Here is a 16,935-nt window from a genome sequence, read left to right on the forward strand (position 1 = left end):
AAATTGACCTCTTTAGCTCTGACTCGGTTGAGGGTGTTAGCCCTGCTGACTTAGAACGGAAAAGGCACCTCTGAGAGTAACAACAAATCGAACTTTGACACGCATTGCCTTTACATAGCCAATAGCTTGTTGAGGACATGCAGATTCATTCATAAGGGGATTTCAGACTTCACCAGAAATTGCCTTTAGCTTTGGTGGCCTCAGGGGCAGATCAGGCTTTGCAGAGATTGTGCAGAAGGTGCATCTAACTGATAAGAAAGCTTATGGTCCCACAGGTAAGAGAAAGTTTACATTCTGTCCTTTCTTTGAGTTGGATGTAGGTTGCAGTCAAGCACAATGCTTTATATAGAGTGGGCACTTAATGTTTGATTATTTTAATGATTTCTGCATAATGAAGGATTAGCTTCTAAATACATTTTTATAGTGATGACCACTCTATTATTATCATTGTCATTGAATGACAGATTTAGAGAGTGAACTGGCCCTTAGAAATCGCCTAGTCTAACCTCTCCCTTTTACATTTGAGGAAGCTTTTTGTATTGCTTAATTTCTCCTCTTTGAAGGTAATTTTCATTCTTTTTTCATTCTTTCACCTATAGAATTCCTTTTTTCCCTTCTTGGCCTATGGTTTAAAATTATATAACCATCATTTTTAGACATTGGTTACACAAGTTCTAGTTCAGAACTGAGTTTGTTGTTTATTTTTAAAGATCATATAGAAATAGTGAATAAAGGAGGTAAATCTGAATTTATGTGCTGATTTCTGAAATGTCAATTGTTTTAGGTTACCAAACTTTCCCTTTTAGCCTTTGTAAAGCACAAGATTCAGAAGCTTTCCTGCTTAGTGTGTGTGCTCCAAACACTCTGAGATAAAGGAAGCATGAAAGCTTTGCTTCTCTTTCCCTCCCCAATCTGTTTTCTCTTGGGATCCTCAGTTCAGCCTCTCTCCTCAGGAATGAGGTTTTAAATGTGTCCATTCAGAAGAGCAGCATTCTGCTCAGAGAATGACTAAGGCCTCTTGGATGAATTCTGTTTTTGAAAGAGGTGGGAAAGTGACATCAGATCAGCAGTTACTGTAAATGCCTTTTCCCCTCTTTCCTGTAATGACCGATGGTGAAAGAATGAATGCATGAGCTCTCTTGTTTTGAGGAAATGAGAATTGTGCAGCTCTATGCAAAACTCTCTCTTTATCATTAATCAACCGTATTTGAGTGCTGAAAGTACTCCAATCAGAATCACTATTGGCAAACTAAAAACAGATGCCATAAATGTAGTCCATTTTGTATCTCCTGACATAAAATAAGAGAACTCTTTTAACCTATACTTCAAAAGGGAAGGACATCTATGTTGAACATAATTTAGAGTTAGTGTGATAGCTAAAATGAGATTAATTCCTTTATTTTGGGGCTCTTTGTTTTTGTGTTGTTGTTTTTTGTGGGGCAGTGAGGGTTAAATGACTTGCCCAGGGTCACACAGCTTGTAAGTGTCAAGTGTCTGAGGTCAGATTTGAATTCGGGTCCTCCTAAATCCAGGGCCAGTGCTTTATCCACTGCACCACCTAGCTGCCCCCTATTTTGGGCTCTTTGTGAGCCACTGGCCATATCGACTTAGGGTTATAGAATTTACGTTTCTACTTTTTTGGGGAGATAATTTGAGGATTTGGTATTACCATCATACTGTCTGAGGGTTAGGAAGGAATTTGTACAGGTGATCTGTTGTTCTTTGCTTCTGCACATTAGTAATGATCTAAGAAAGGGAGAGGTAAAAGTCATCCAAGTAACCTTTTGTAGTACCTCCCATCCCTCACTGAACATGGCCACTTTTCTACAAACCTTTATAACCCTCAGAAAGGTTTTAGAATGTTATCTCCTTTAAACAGTTTTTTAAAAAGATGAAGTGTTATGGGGCAAATCAAAGAACCTTCTCCTTGAGAAACTAAACCAAAGGAGATAAACCTAAAGAGATAAGTGGCACTGGATAGGGACTGAGCTAGCTCCAGGACCACCACCCTTCATTCCAGTCTCCTCCACCCCTTGGGGAAATGAGATTAGGTGTGGTTGCTGCCTTTGTGGCATGAGGACAGAGATGGCTTGAGAGATCCAGAGGTGCCCCTCATCCAACTTCCCCCAGACACCACCAGTGGGGGATAATCCTCCCCCAATAAGGGAACTTTCCACAGTCAGATGATCACCCCCATCAGTCCTCTGTAAAAGGATTTCCCTGTCTCCTGCTCAGGGAGATAGGAATCTCAGAGCCACGTCTCTGTGCCATGCCTTCTCCTCATGAGAAGAAGTCCAAGGATTTCTCTCTTAGTTTCCTTTCCCTAGCACCCTAAATAAATTATTATTTTATTCTAATTGGATTTGTGTGGAAGAGGGTATAATTCTTTAAAGAGGAATTCCTAAGAACCCCTACCCCAAACCCCCATTTATTTCCCCATAACATAAAGGAAACTATGAATGAAATTCATAACAATAAGAGGGAAAAGCCACACCAAACTCTCTAGACTCTTGGACTAAGTTTTGTTCATGAGGGCATGCTCAATCTCTCATGCCAAAAATATTAGTAATTATCAGCATTTTTGCTTTTTAGCTCAGTGGCTTCCAAATTTTTTTGATTGGGCACCCCTATTAATAAAAATATTTGAGCAGGCATTCTCAAAACGTGTATATTAATCATTAACTTAAACCTTACATATGTATGAAACTAGAGCTCGGGTTTAGCTGCTTCTTTCCTTGTTTGATTTGCCTCTTAGGTGGGAAAGGGGCCAGGCTTTCTTCCTATCCTAGCAGCTCTCTTGAATGAGGTCATGGCCAAACCACAACATGTGGATTGTGGCCACTCACATTGGTGGTTCCGAGAGCCAGAGGTAAAGGAGCGGCATTGGTTGCCAAATTTGGAGTAACTCAGATAAAGTGCTCTTGCTGCTTGAGTTTTGAGTGATAATATCAAGTAAAAAAAAAAAAAAGTTGCCATGTATCCAGGCCAGTTTTCTTAGAGGATTCAGAGCCACAAAGAGGATCCTCAGAGGCCCCTGTCTGCCCAGAACTCCCAGACCTCTCACTCCTGTTGCGATTGGAAGAACTTGGCTTATTTCACCTTACAGAAGTGGTGGTTGTTTCTGGTTTTTGATGTGGTCCTTTTCACTGCTGCCTCCTCACCTCCAGTCATGCCAGCCATCCTTAGATACTGTGTTGGCCAAAAATATCAGCTTCCTCATCAGCAGCCGGAGAGGGACAAGGGTCCTTTGTCTCCCTCCCGCCCCTTCCAGATTTTCCGTACCATGTCTCAGTGCACAGGAAAATAAAGCCCTGTACCCAGACCATGAGAGAACTCCTTAGGATGCTTTTGAGGTAATCACCTTCTAAGCATATTTATCAGTGAAGAAAACAAGGCAGGAATAAAGAGAGCTAATCTGTAACTGCTCTGATGCTATATAGGAAAGGAATGATTTACAAGGAAGAAGTCTGGCCAAGGCCAAAATGTGTGTGTGTGTGTGTGTGTGTGTGTGTGTGTGAGTGAGTGTGTGTGTGTGTGTGTGTGTGTGAGAGAGAGAGAGAGAAAGAGGGAGGGAGGGAGGAGTGAACAGGAATGGACCTCCCTGTCCCCAGTATTACCACCACCACTCCCAAGCCCCTGGTGGGTGGGGAAGCCAGGGGAGGGGTGACTGGAGAAGCAGTTGTGCTACTGTACAGCACAGGCAGTCATCCCTGGTAGTTTCTTTTTCAAAGGAAGTGCACCCTCCACATGGGAGGAAGCATGCCCTGACTGAATGCTGTCACCCTGAGCGCAGCCTTATTTTCTTTTTTTTGGTTTGTTTGTTTTGTTTTTGAGGCAATTGGGGTTAAGTGTCTTGCCCAGCTAGTCACACAGCTAGTAAGTGTCTAATGTTGGATTTGAACTCAGGTCCTCCTGACTTCAGGGACAGTTTCTCTCTCCACTATACCATCTAGCTGCCCATGCAGTCCTATTTTCATAGTGCTAGTTCTATGTCTTCATCTGGTGACTTGTTGAAGTAGTTAAAAACCAAAGCCAATGCTACTTTCTCGGATTCCTCACATAGCATATTCCAAAGGAATTAGGTGTCACTAAACTTATGTTCAAAGGGCTTTCCCCATAACTTGTATGGAAGATAAAAACAACCAAACAAAATATTATCCTTTCAGAAGCAGGATAAACTACTCAATGTGTTTAGTCCTTCCTTCGATTTCTATTAGAAGTGTAAACTCCCCTCTACCTCCCACTCCCTATTTCTTCTTCTTCCTGCTAGCCAACTAGCACGATGATTAGTTAGCTACTTTATACTGACCTTCAAATACTGATTGCTGTGACAATTTAGTAAGTGACTAGGACTTTGGAGTAAGGAAGACCTGAGTTCTTATTCAGCCTCAGATACTTAGTAGCTCTGTGACTCTGGGCAGTCATTTAATTCCTGTCTTTCTCAGTTTCCTTATCTCTAAAATGGGAACAATAATAATACCTGTCTCCCAGCCCTGTTGTGAGAATAAAATAAAGAAATGCTTTTATAGCACTTCATAATCCTTAAAGCACTATGTGAAGGCTGTTAGTAAATACAATCATTTCTTTCCCACAGGTTCTTTAAGAGCTTTCTTCGGAAAGAATGCCGAACAACAGATGCATACACCTAAAGGTAGATATGTTTTCTAACTTTCTGTCTTTGTGAGACTCTCTTGAAGTGTTGACTGACTTTTGTCTCGCAGTATGAACAATATGTTCATCTTTCCCCAAGTCTCTATGTGTTCTACCTCCTGGCTTGTTGGCTTTTTCCTGTCTTCTGTCAGAATGGTCATTTATGAATAGCTAGAGATGCTGTCACTCAATTCATCAGCTCCACAGCCTTTCCCTTTAACTTTGGGGGAAAACCTTTCAAAAGTGGGTGAAGGACAAGAAGCTACTCACATAAGCTTGGTCCCAAGACTTCAACTAGAAATGTAAACTCTTCCTTCCTCTTCCTGCCCCTGGCTACTACCAGCTTCATAATTAGGTCAGTCAATTGTATAGTTCTTTGCCTGAAATGATTTCTCTTTTCCCTTTCTCTTTTCTCTTTTTCTCTCCCTTTCTGATGGTAATAGAATGATCATGTGATTAAGTTTGTGAGCACCTAGACCGCTGTCTAAAGCCAATCCAACATAAAGAAATGAAATTTTGCTTTCCTTCTCTAATGTCATATTGACTCATGAACTTGCAGGCCAAGGCAGAACAACACTTACACTCAACTTTTGTCTCAGAATTAGAGAAATGTGAGACTTGGAATCAGGAATGAGCAATAGGGCTATCAGGAAAAAAGAGAATGTCAGTAAGGGATAAGAAAGAGTGAAGGTAAAACAAACACAGAAATAAAATACTTTAAAGTAGAGGTAAGCATGGAATAGATAGATGTCACAGTGATAAGAATCAATATTGGAATCAGGAAGACCTGAGTTCAAATGTGGCCTCAAGAGACTTCCTAACTGTGTGACCCTGCACAAGTACACCCTGTTAGCTTCCGTTTCCTCACCTGTCAAATGAACTAGAGAAGGAAATGCAAACCACTCTAGTATCTTTGCAAAGAAAATCCCAGGTGGGGTCACATTGAGCTGGACACAAACTGAAACAATAAACAAAAATGTAGAAGGAGATTTAAAAATTAAATGAAAATGAAAACCAGCCCTTATTTTATCCATCTCAAAAATCCTCGTGTTCTGAGAGGCAACAGACATTGATAACTTTTGGTTCTTTAGTTGTCAAATAAGAAAACATGAGTGACTAAAGCTGTTTTGGAAGACCAGTTTCCTAGTTATTTTAGCCCAGCTGTTGAAAAATACTGCAGGGACAACAATATGATGGTTAAAATATTACTGGTTGTAAATAATGCCTGAGGTCATTCTGCTGTACCTGTGGTCTGTACTGTGCTAGTCATTGCCAGTTTCAGCTTCCAAGGTATCCACCAGGACTTTCTCAGGGGAACCCTTTCACTTGCTGCCTCCAAACATAGCTCCTTGCAGACTGTTAAGATTCCCTCTGGTTGGACTGGCTTCCAGCAGACCTCTTGTGTAGTTCTGGAGTGGAAGAAGTCACAGTGGTTTCTTACTGCATTTCTCGATCATTATTTCTAACTGAATGGTTTTGCTAGAATAGATATGTGGCTTGGCCCCCATTCAGACAGCCATCTTGGCAGGGAGTCCTCATTGACTGACTCTTGATTATTTATCATATGGAAAAGGAATTACACTTGTTTGGCTTGACCCTAATTATAACTAGATAAAGCTCAATATAAGGAACAATTTCATAACCATTAAATCAGTCATGAACAGAAAGGGCAACTTTGGGCCAAGTGAATTCCCTGCCACTGAAGCTCTTTCAAAGAAGACTTTTTGGTGTCACAGATGGGCTTAATGATTCAGCTGGGATTTGTGACTAGATAATTACCGACTTCCCTTCCGACTTTAGCTCAATTCTATGATCATCCGAGTCAGGAGAAACCTAGGGTCAATTCGTATTTCTAATATGTACTCTTTACAGGATTCTGGAGAAGTCACTAAATCTCAATGAACCTCAGTTTCTTGACCTAGGAAATGGAGACAATACCTAAGGGTTGTTGTGAGGTAAACTGCTGTAAAGCTTAAATCTCCATATAAGTGCAAGGCAGTTTCCCTGCCTTAGAACTATGACCCACAGGCTGGGGATAGGCGCAGCCCCAAATGGTGCCAGCACCACAAAGAGGCAACAGTAACAATTATCTGTTAAGTTCTCTTCTCTTTCTCACCCTCTCAACATCTAGAACCATTTAAAACAAAAGGAAAGCACACCTACCCATGATACAATCAGTATCTTGTCCTAATGACTGTTTATTATGAAATATTTCTTTAACCAATTAAGTCTCCAACTCTGTCCTTTAGTAGGCTCCACATTGTCCTTACAGGCCAAAAGCTTACTGTGCTGCTTCCAAAGCAACCAGAACATCTTTACGTGCCCTGTGTAACATGTAGTTGAATCTAGGAAATGACAATTCACACAAATATCTCTTAATTAGCCTTAACTGTCGGGGAAAGTCCTTCATTCATATTCAGTGGCACTGTTGCATCTTAGCAGTTTCAGTATTTGGCAGAGGGAGAATCACAAAGGTTATTAAGATACCTAGTGGCGACAGTCCTTCATTTTCTGGCCCAGGGATGAAGGCAGTGCTTTTATAAGGCCCAGAAAAATATCTGGTCTTGTAATCTAGAGGAAACCCCATTTCCAGGATGATTCTTGTTAATGTAGAGAAGAAAGATAAAAGATCAGAGAGTTATAGATGTTAGAGTACCGAGAGACCTTGGGGGAATGTCTCATCCCATTCATTTGATGGATGAGGAAATTGAGGCCCAGATAGACTGTGATTTTAGTAAAGTCACACACACCTAGGTATTGTTATGCCAAGTTCCCTGCCCCCTCTACCATACCATGTTGCGATGTATTTTGAACTGTCATTAATTTGTTGTGGCATCCTAGATGTTTTTTTTGGGGGGGGAGCAGTGAGGGTTAAGTGACTTGCCCAGGGTCACACAGCTAGTGTCAAGTGTCAGGCTGGATTTGAACTCAGGTCCTCCTGAATCCAGGGCTGGTGCTTTATCCACTGCGCCACCTAGCTGCCACCCTCCCCATCTGCTTATAATCTCTATGATTTGTAAAATCATGATACCTGATACCTGATTTGTAAAATGAGGGTTCATTAATTCAGACTCCATGGTGTTAGAATTTGAGATGGTTAAATGCACATTAACCGGGTTTACTCTTTTACTCTCTAGAGAGAAAATTAATACTATAAACAAGAGCATAGGATCTATATTTAACCCACTTAACAGAACAGTCTCTTTTGAGACTTTAATACATTGTATGCAAATAGTTCTGCTTATTATAAATCATTCCCATCTATTCATTAAAGCAGGACCTGTGCTTGAAAAGTCTTTGTTAACAATTACAATTAGTTTGCTCTTGAAAGTAATGAAACTGCATTTCTTTTATTAAAAAAAATCCTATAATTAAGATCTCTCACTAATTCAGTCTTTCAGTTATTTAGTAAGGTTTTGTGTAATACCCTTTCTTCTTCAAAGGCATTATGAGAGTTGAAAGGTTTGGTTTTTTAAAAAAATCTTTACATTTAAGCTCATTAAAGATATGTACACTTTAAATATAAAAGGAGCGCCTATGAGTAATTATCAGGAATTGCTTCTACCCCCACAGAAGGTTCTGTAGAAGAGCCACTTCTAGGAGCCCACTGCTTCTTTTTCCTCTTTTTTATTCTCACTCCAATGCAAGGCTGCTACCTTGAAGTACCACCCACCACAGCTTCACACAGCCCTGCTTTGCTCCTGGCTCCCCATGCCTCCTGTAGCAGTCTTAAAATACCACAGGCAATGTAGTCTGGCAAGTAAGTACAAGCAAAGGTTTTGTTTTTTTCTGGGAGAAGTGGCCCTCCCAGACCTCATTTCCCATGAACGTTTCTCCAGTTATAGATGGAGAATAGCAATATCAGTTGTATATGTGTGCATATAATAAAATAAAAGCTAGCATGCTGAATTGGATAGAGAGCTGGCCTAAGTTAGGTTGATCTTGATTCAAGTTCTGCCTCTGGCACATACTGATGTCGTGACTCTTGGCAAGTCATTTAATTTCTAAGTGACACCAAGAATCTCACTGTCCCGGAGGGGTAAGATGGTTCTCAGCCTCCAATTCAGGTAATCACAGGAAACCTGTAATATACTAACCAATAAGATGATAAAATACTTTTAAAGATGATCCCTCTTTGATGGATTATATTAAAAAGTAACTGTATCTCTGAGGTCTTTAAAAAGCTAATCCCTAAAGAGCACTAGCCAATCAAAGATTAGAACAACTGTGGAATAAGGCCCTGTGGGAGATATTATCTTCCCCCACTGTGGATCATAGCGCCTTGTAGCCAACTAGGAGACAGACGTCCCATCCAGAATTAAAGAATAGAAGAGATTGCAAGGAAAACCTTATGTGTGGATGAAACCACTGCAGGGAAGGGAGAATTTCTCTCTAAATATCACCCTTCTTGGCCCATGTTGCTTTGAATTAGACCAGTAGAATGATACTGTATGTAGCAGGGAATAGAAATACACATTATAGACAAATAGAGATACAGAGGGATAATTGCCCCAATGAAGGGAAAACAGCTTCAAGGATTGTGCTTCCTGACCTAGAGAGTAAAGCCAAGAAATGAGCAGACTCTGGAAAGCCAGCTGAGCAACCCACCAACTTGTAACTGTGTACCCAAGGGGAATTTCTGAGAGGACAACACACAGAAAGAAAAAACTAACTTTCTGAAATACCAGGAGTTGTGAGTTGCCCTGGTTACACATGCATCTCCACTACCACAGTAATTTAAATATGTGCCTACTCTTTCCACAGAGGTTATATATGTTTGTGGGAGAGTATATTCCAGGTTTGTAGGAGGAATATTTTATAGCAGCACTGTTCTTAATTATATCTACTGGCCTGACTATTAATGAGAAGCACAATGGTAGGGGCTTATGAGGTTCTGACATTTTTTTAATTAGGAGTGCAGACTCACAGGATTACTCTACAGAGCATGAAGTAGGAGCAAGTCTCTGGGAACCCAGCCTTCAAGTAGAAATGCACTTTATGTTAGTAGCCCAGAGGGGGTGCTGTATCTCTAAGTTGCAGAGAAGGTACTGATCTGCATGGAAAAAGGATCCCTACACATTTGAAATAGTCTTATTTTCACAAATAGACACATGAGCACTGCGTTAAGATTTGCAGCATGTTTTCCTTAAAACAAACAGTATGTGATATATGTATTATTTTCATTTTTATGAAGGAGGCTCAAGTTTTAAAGCTAATAAGTTTTAGAACTGGGATTTTAACCCAAGTCTTTCCTGATTCAAAGTTCATCTTTTTTTTACTACATAAATGGACAAACACAGACCTATGTAGTTTGTCTGTCATGTGACTATTGACTCAGTATCTGTGAGTATTACAGCAAACTAATAATTATGCTAGACAAGTGTGTCTGAATTAGATATCTTAATTAGAAAATTTTTTAAAACTCCGGCTATTACTTTCCTTTTTAGTGATAGGCAGCACAGTCTATCCAGGCCAAGTACTTAAGAGTTTTAACAACGTTATTTTAGTTAAGCTAATGATAAGGATAGGCGTTGATGTTCTTGTTCCATTGTGTCCTACTCTTCATGATCCCATTTGGGATTTTCTTGGCAAAGATACTGGAGTAGTTTGCCATTTCCTTCTCCAGTTCATTTTACATAAGAGGCAACTGAGGCCAAAACTCTCCAACTTGAGACTTAATGAGTTGCCTACAGCACTGAGAGGTTGTCACATCTTGTGCCTAGAGTAACACAGCTATACATACTGAGGGGTGGAGGGAATGGAGAACCCGGTGATGGTGATGAATGGGTTTAGAAGGGTTAAGTCAAAGGAAGAAATGGAATTTTATTAGGGAAGTGGAATATTTCTTGTCCATGGTGAAATCCAGTGTGTTTTTGAAATGGAATCAGTCAAGAAACATTTATTAAGTGGCTACTGTGTGCCAGGCACCATGCTAAATGCTGGGGATACGAAAGAGGCAAAAGACAGTCCCTGTCCTCAAAGAACTTACAATCAAATTGGGGAGACAACAAGCAAACAAATGTGTACAAACTCTGTGTGTGTATGCACCCATCCACACACATAGGATAAGTAGGAAATAATAATTAAGGGAGGTTAGTAGAGGCTTCCTGAGGAAGAGGGAATTTTAGTTGGTCCTTGAAGGAAGCTAGGGAATCTCGTAGGCAAAGGTGAGGAGCAAAAACATCCTAGACATGGAGGACAGCTAGAGAAAATACGGGGAGCCAAGAGATGGAATGTCTTGTTTGTGGAACATCAGGGAGGCTGGTCTTACTGCATGAAAGAGTAGCTGACCAGGAGTAAGGGGTAAAAAGCCTAGAAGGGTCTAGGGCAGGAAGGGCTAGATTATCGAGGGCTTTGAATGCCAGACAGAGGACTTTGCATTTGATCCTGGAGGCAATAAGTTTATTGAATTTGAAGACCATATGATCTGACCTGTACTTTAGGAAAATTATTTTGGCAGCCGATTGAGGATGAATTGAAGGGGAAGAGAGACTTGAAGCAGGCAGACCCACCAGCAGGCTATTACAGGAGTCCAGGCATGTAAGAATTGGAAATGAAAGGGATGGGGGCAACTAGGTGGCGCAATGGATCTGAGTTCAAATCCTGCCTGAGACACTTGACACTTACTAGCTGTGTGACCCTGGGCAAGTCACTTAACCCTCATTGCACGGCCCCCCCCCCAAAAAAAAAGGAAATCAAAGGGATGCCCATCCATTGGGGAATGGCTAAACAAGCTGTGGTCTAATAATTGTAATGGAATATTATTGTGCTATCAAAAATGACACGCAGGATGACTTCAGAAAGGCTTGCAAAGACTTATGTGAACCAATATATAGTAAAGTGAGCAGAACCAGGAGAACGCTGTGCACAGTGACAGCAATATTGTTTGGTGAAGAACTGTGAAAGACTTAACTCTTCTTAGCAATACAATAATCCAAGATAATGCCAAAGGACTCATGATGAAGCATACTATCCACCTCCAGAGAAAGAACTGATATTGATTGCACATAGACTGAAGCTTGCTATTTTTTACTTTCTTTCATTTTTTCTTTTATTTGAATCTTCTTATACAAAATGACTAATATGATTATGTTTTACATAAGTGTATGTGTATAACCTACATCTCATTGCTTACCGCCTTAGGGAGGGGAGTGGGAAAGGAATGAGGGGTAGAATTTGGAACTTAAAACTTTAAATAAAAACGTTTATTATAAGGAAAAAAAAGAGTCCAAGTATGAGGTTGTGGTACACCAAGGTGATGGTAGTATCAGAAGAGAGAAGGAGAGAAGGGCTATATAATATTTGAGAGAGGTTGCAAAAGTGAAACTGAGAGGCCTTGGCAACAAATTGGATATGAAGGTGATGACATCTAGGTTGCAAGTCTGAGGGAGGATAATGTTGTTTTGGACAATATTAGGCAGGTTAGGAGAGGGGAATATTTAGGGGGAAAGAAGAATGAATTTGGGGGCCCCGAAATACCAGCCCTGATTCCAGTTCAACCCTCAGCCATCACTGAAGGAGAAAATCATCACAGAGGGGGAGGCCAATTTGCTCATCACCTCCTGCAGCAGCAGCTGACCAACTGTCAGAGTCAAATGGGAACAGGCAGCTTGAGAAGGGTAGCACCCACCAGGCCAGCAGCTCTGCTTTCAGTTAGTTCCCATGGAGTAGGAGCCAACCACCTGCCACTCACATAATAGACAGGTCACCCTCACTGCCGAAGCAAGGCCTGGAGAAGAGATAGGAGACAGCGTGTGGCAGGCACAGTGAGCCACCGCCACCACCACCTCCCCGTAGACTCTGAACCCAAGAACTTTGGGACATTGACTTCCAGCCTAGGGTCCATGGCCTTCATCCTGGGAAGTATCCCCTGCGGTGAAGCATCCTGGCACCTGCTTCTGACAGCCACATCTATTGAGGACCCAGAAAACAAAGTTCTGCCCACCAGCGTCCTTGGCATTGTCAAATGGTGGACCATCAGAAATAATTTTGTCAATGGAAATGACATAAAAGCGTTACTCTTTGCTTTGAAGATGCACCCTAAAGACCATGGGACCTCTCCATCTGACTGGCAGCTGAAATCTTCACGATGGGTTGTCTCCCCCTTTAGAATGGGAGCTTCTGGAGGGCAGGGACTGGCTCACTCTCCTTCAGTACAGTGCCTTACGTGTAGGAAGCACATAACCAGTTTTATTTGTTCAATGTGATAAATTCTTAAGAACATTCTAGAATATATGGGATGCCTTGTGAACACTTGGAAAAGGAAGCAGTGGTCCCCAGCAGCCACCATGGCTTCATCAAGAATAGCTTTTAGGGGCAGCTAAGTGGCAAAGTGGATAGAGCACCAGCCCTGGATTCAGGAGGACCTGAGTTCAAATCTGGCCTCAGACACTTAACACTTACTAGCTGTGTGACCCTAGACAAGTCACTTAACCCCAATTGCTTTACCAAAAAAAAAAAAAAAAGAATAGCTTTTGCCAGATTAGCAGAGTAAATGGGGAAAATACAATAAAAGCAGTTAACCTGAATGTCACTGGGAATTTGACAAAGTCTTTCATAATATCCTTGTGGACAAGAAAGACATGTGGGCCCTGTTAATGTACTATTAAGTAACTTCAGAAAGGAGTCAAAGCCAGAGTCCTCTGAGTCCAGAACCAATGCTTTAGAAAGCAGACTGTCAACAATCAGAAAAACTCTGTCACTCCATGAGATCACATCTGTAATACTGTGTGATGCTGTGTAATATGTGTGTGTGTGTGTGTGTGTGTGTGATGTTATATGTGTGATCCTGCATTCAGTTCCACATTTAGGAAGTAACTGGATCCTGTTCAGAAGAAAGCAAATAGGGAATTGACTGACCTAGAAATCGTGCCACGTTAGGATTGGCTGCAAGAAGGTGTTTGAGATAAGCCTTAAAGGGACTGTGCTCTTTGTCCTCGGGTATTTGAAACACTATCATAGAGATGGCATGCCTTAATGGCCACCCCACACTGACCCTCCTCTTCCACCAGGACTCCCTTCTGACTCAACTATTCAAATCAGACCATAGGAAGTAACTTTCTCATGATTGGAGGTCCTCACACTGATTCTGAATGTTGTTCAATAGACAGACTTAGAGGAGCAAGGGGTGTTTTCTAGCACTAGATGGGGGTCCAGTTTGGCAGAACTAAAAGATTCGTGAAATGAAGTAGTTAGAAATAAAGCTGGAATGGTATATTGAGACTAAAATCAAACAAGGGTGTTTGGACTGTTTTTCAGGGGACCACAAGCAATTTTTAAATATTTGTATTAGAGAAGAACCAGGGAGTCACAAAGCCTGGGTTCAAGTCTCACCTCAGACATCTATTGGCTGGATGACCTTAGCAAGTCATTTACCCTCTTAGAAATCCAGTCAAGTCTCTAAGACAGGAAGTTGGTGAGAAGTTGCATTCGTGCCAGAAGTTCTTCACGAGAAACTCCTGGCAACAGTGACATCAAAGTTCCAATAAAAAAGAATCTTAGCGAATTTTATTTGTACTTCAAAGGTAGAGAAAAGCAGATTTGACAGTTATACATACTAATAGCTATCAGTATTTTCCCTGAGTTGGAAAGCTGTAATTAAGAGGTTGTGGACACGTTGTTCCAAGAGCGGCCAGGCTATCTGGATGACTAGTCTTGTCTTTTGTTAGCTGTTCTCATATCTACTGTGAAACACAGTATTCTTTTCTCCTGCTGTCCACCTTCCAGGAGTGGTATTGTTACAGCTATGTTTACAAGAAGATATTTAAATCTTACAGTTTTAGCAAAATCAAGTTGAGAAGCATGGAATTCTTCTGATGAGTTTGAAGGTGGATAAGTGAGAGGCATTAGATGGCACAGTGGATAGGGTACCTGGCCTGGAATCAGGAAGACTCATCTTTCTCAGTTCAGATCTAGCCTCAGATGCTTTTTTGACCCTGGACAAGTCACTTAACCCTGCTTGCCTTGGTTTCCTTGTCTTTAAAATGAGCTGGAGAGGGAAAATGGGAAAACGCTCCAGTATCTTTGCCAAGAAAACCCAAAATGGGGTCTTGAAGAGTTGGACATGACTGAAAAATGACTGACTGAAGTCTAAAAATGTCTGCTTTAGAGTTTCCTGCCAAGGTTTACCTGTAAATGAATCTAGCTTTTAAATGGGCCTTGGGATTTACAGGCACAAGTTATCAAGGGCAGTTATCAAGTTATCAGCCTTGCTTCTCTTTCTCTGGCTTTGTTCAAACACTTAGAGTACAACCTACCTTCAATCAGATGCCTGACATTAAACAACTACAAAATTATGACTAAAGATCACTTTGAAGAGCCTCAAGGTGGGGAGGTGGTGTTACCACTTGGCAAACCTTAAAGCACTATCTGAATACAAATATAATACAGTATTATTACTGGGAAGGCTGTGGTTTATTCCATAATACTTTCCAGTACATTCTTGGGAAATACTGACCTTTTTTTTTTTTTAAAGCTTATTCTTTCCAGTCAAGTCTCCTCTCAAGATAGCTTATTAAAGGAGTGATCCTTTCAGATTCTAAAATTGGAAAATCAGTTCCAGGGTAGCAATGTGGTATCTGAAACAGACCTGCAACATAGATGAACAGTGCATGTTTGAAAGGACCATGCTTACATTTTACAAAAAAGTCAGACTGCAAATAATCCTGAATAAATGATAGAACAATAAAACACGCCTATTGTTGGAATGTATATATGTGTGTGTATGTATATGTATATATACATATACATATTTGGTATATATATATACATGAATACATTTGCTATTACAATAGAATAGTGACCTATTACCACAGCTACAAAGCAGAATGAAAGCAATCTATTGAATTTAAGTTTATGTGAAAGTTAACTCTCCTGGTGGATTCTATGCTTATTAGGCAAAAAAAGTTGGCAGCCAAAGTGGCATAGTGGATAGAGGACAGGGCTTAGAGTCAGGAAGACTTCCTGAGTTCATATTCTGCCTCAGACACCATGGCATTCTGTTTGCCTCAGTTTCTTCATATGTAAAATGAGCCGGAGAAGGAAATGGCAAACTACCCCTGTATCTTTGCCAAGAAAATCCCAAATGGTATCACAAAGAGTCAGACATTACTGAAAACAACTGAACGACAGCAAAGACCAAAAAGTTAACTTAAAAGAAAAAAAAAAGTCAACAAACAAAAGCATTAGTTTTCCTGTCACATTCATTGAACATTTTTGAGTGCGAAGGTGGTATAGTCAAAAATACTCAGATAGGGGGGCAGCTAGGTGGCACAGTGGATAAAGCACTGGCCTTGGATTCAGGAAGACCTGAGTTCAAATCTGACCTCAGACACTTGACACTTACTAGCTGTGTGATCCTGGGCAAGTCACTTAACTCTCATTGCCCCATGCAAAAAAGAAAATAAATACTCAGATAAATGATAAGTAAATGATCATTGAATTGGGGATGGATCAAAGTGAGAGAAACCAGAAATGAAAGATCATGGAAAGGGACTGTTGGTAAGAGGTAGCTAGAGTAGTCACAGTGGGAGTAGAGGAAGAGGAATCTGATATGAGAGAGACTGAGAAGGGGAAAACCAGCAGAGCTTTTTGATCTGTTCATCATCGAGAGAGAGATGGTACAGATGATATCCGACTGATCCTGGGTAACAAGAAGATGGTAGTGCCAAAAGCAGCTGGAAAGAGGGGCAGGTCTTAGGAAAAGGTTATGTGAAGTGAACGTGGAGTTCCAGGGCTCTCAGAGTTTCTCTCATCACTTACTCTCTCTGGCCTCATCCCTGAAGTTGGTCTGATGGATAAGAAAGTAATATCTTATTGTGGAGAATGAAAGGTTCTTTCCTGAGTCACTGGGGATTTTTGAAACAAGTTCTAATAAAAAGGTCTCTTAAAAAAAGTCACGGAAGGAGGATGTTCTCCTTCAAATAGGGCATTTTTTTCACTTTCACTTTCATTCTTAGTCTTCTGAGGTTTACTTCACTGACCTGCACAGTGGCTGATGCTAAGAAGTCTGTTTTGGTTTTGCCCTTAGGTTTTGATTGCTTTACTTCAATGTTGAACCAAAAAATCCCCTTCAATAACTCTGTTCTTATTTCTTGGCGATTTCTCCCCCTCCACTTGCAAGTACTGTATCACATTCATTGACTTGTACCTTCCTCTCTTGGCTGCCCCCGTCCTGGTTGGGTTATTTCTAATCCTGCAGTACTCCAGACAAGAGATAACAAAGGCCTGAACTGGAGTGCTGGCATTGGGAAGCTCAGAGGTATGTGAGTGATGTTGCCAGGGTAG

At 40.9% G+C, this 16,935-nt stretch overlaps 1 long non-coding RNA gene across 1 annotated transcript in view; it reads left to right on the top strand.

Moving 5' to 3' along the window:
- Positions 1-16,935, top strand: part of LOC122728256 — a 195,122-nt gene that overhangs the window by 162,878 nt on the left and 15,309 nt on the right. The window contains exon 4 of the long non-coding RNA XR_006353260.1: positions 4,595-4,651. This is a non-coding gene — a long non-coding RNA (uncharacterized LOC122728256). The remainder of the gene's footprint in view (positions 1-4,594; positions 4,652-16,935) is intronic.

Source organism: Dromiciops gliroides, chromosome 5 (genome assembly GCF_019393635.1).
Source record: "Dromiciops gliroides isolate mDroGli1 chromosome 5, mDroGli1.pri, whole genome shotgun sequence".
Classification (NCBI taxonomy): Eukaryota; Metazoa; Chordata; class Mammalia; order Microbiotheria; family Microbiotheriidae; genus Dromiciops; species Dromiciops gliroides.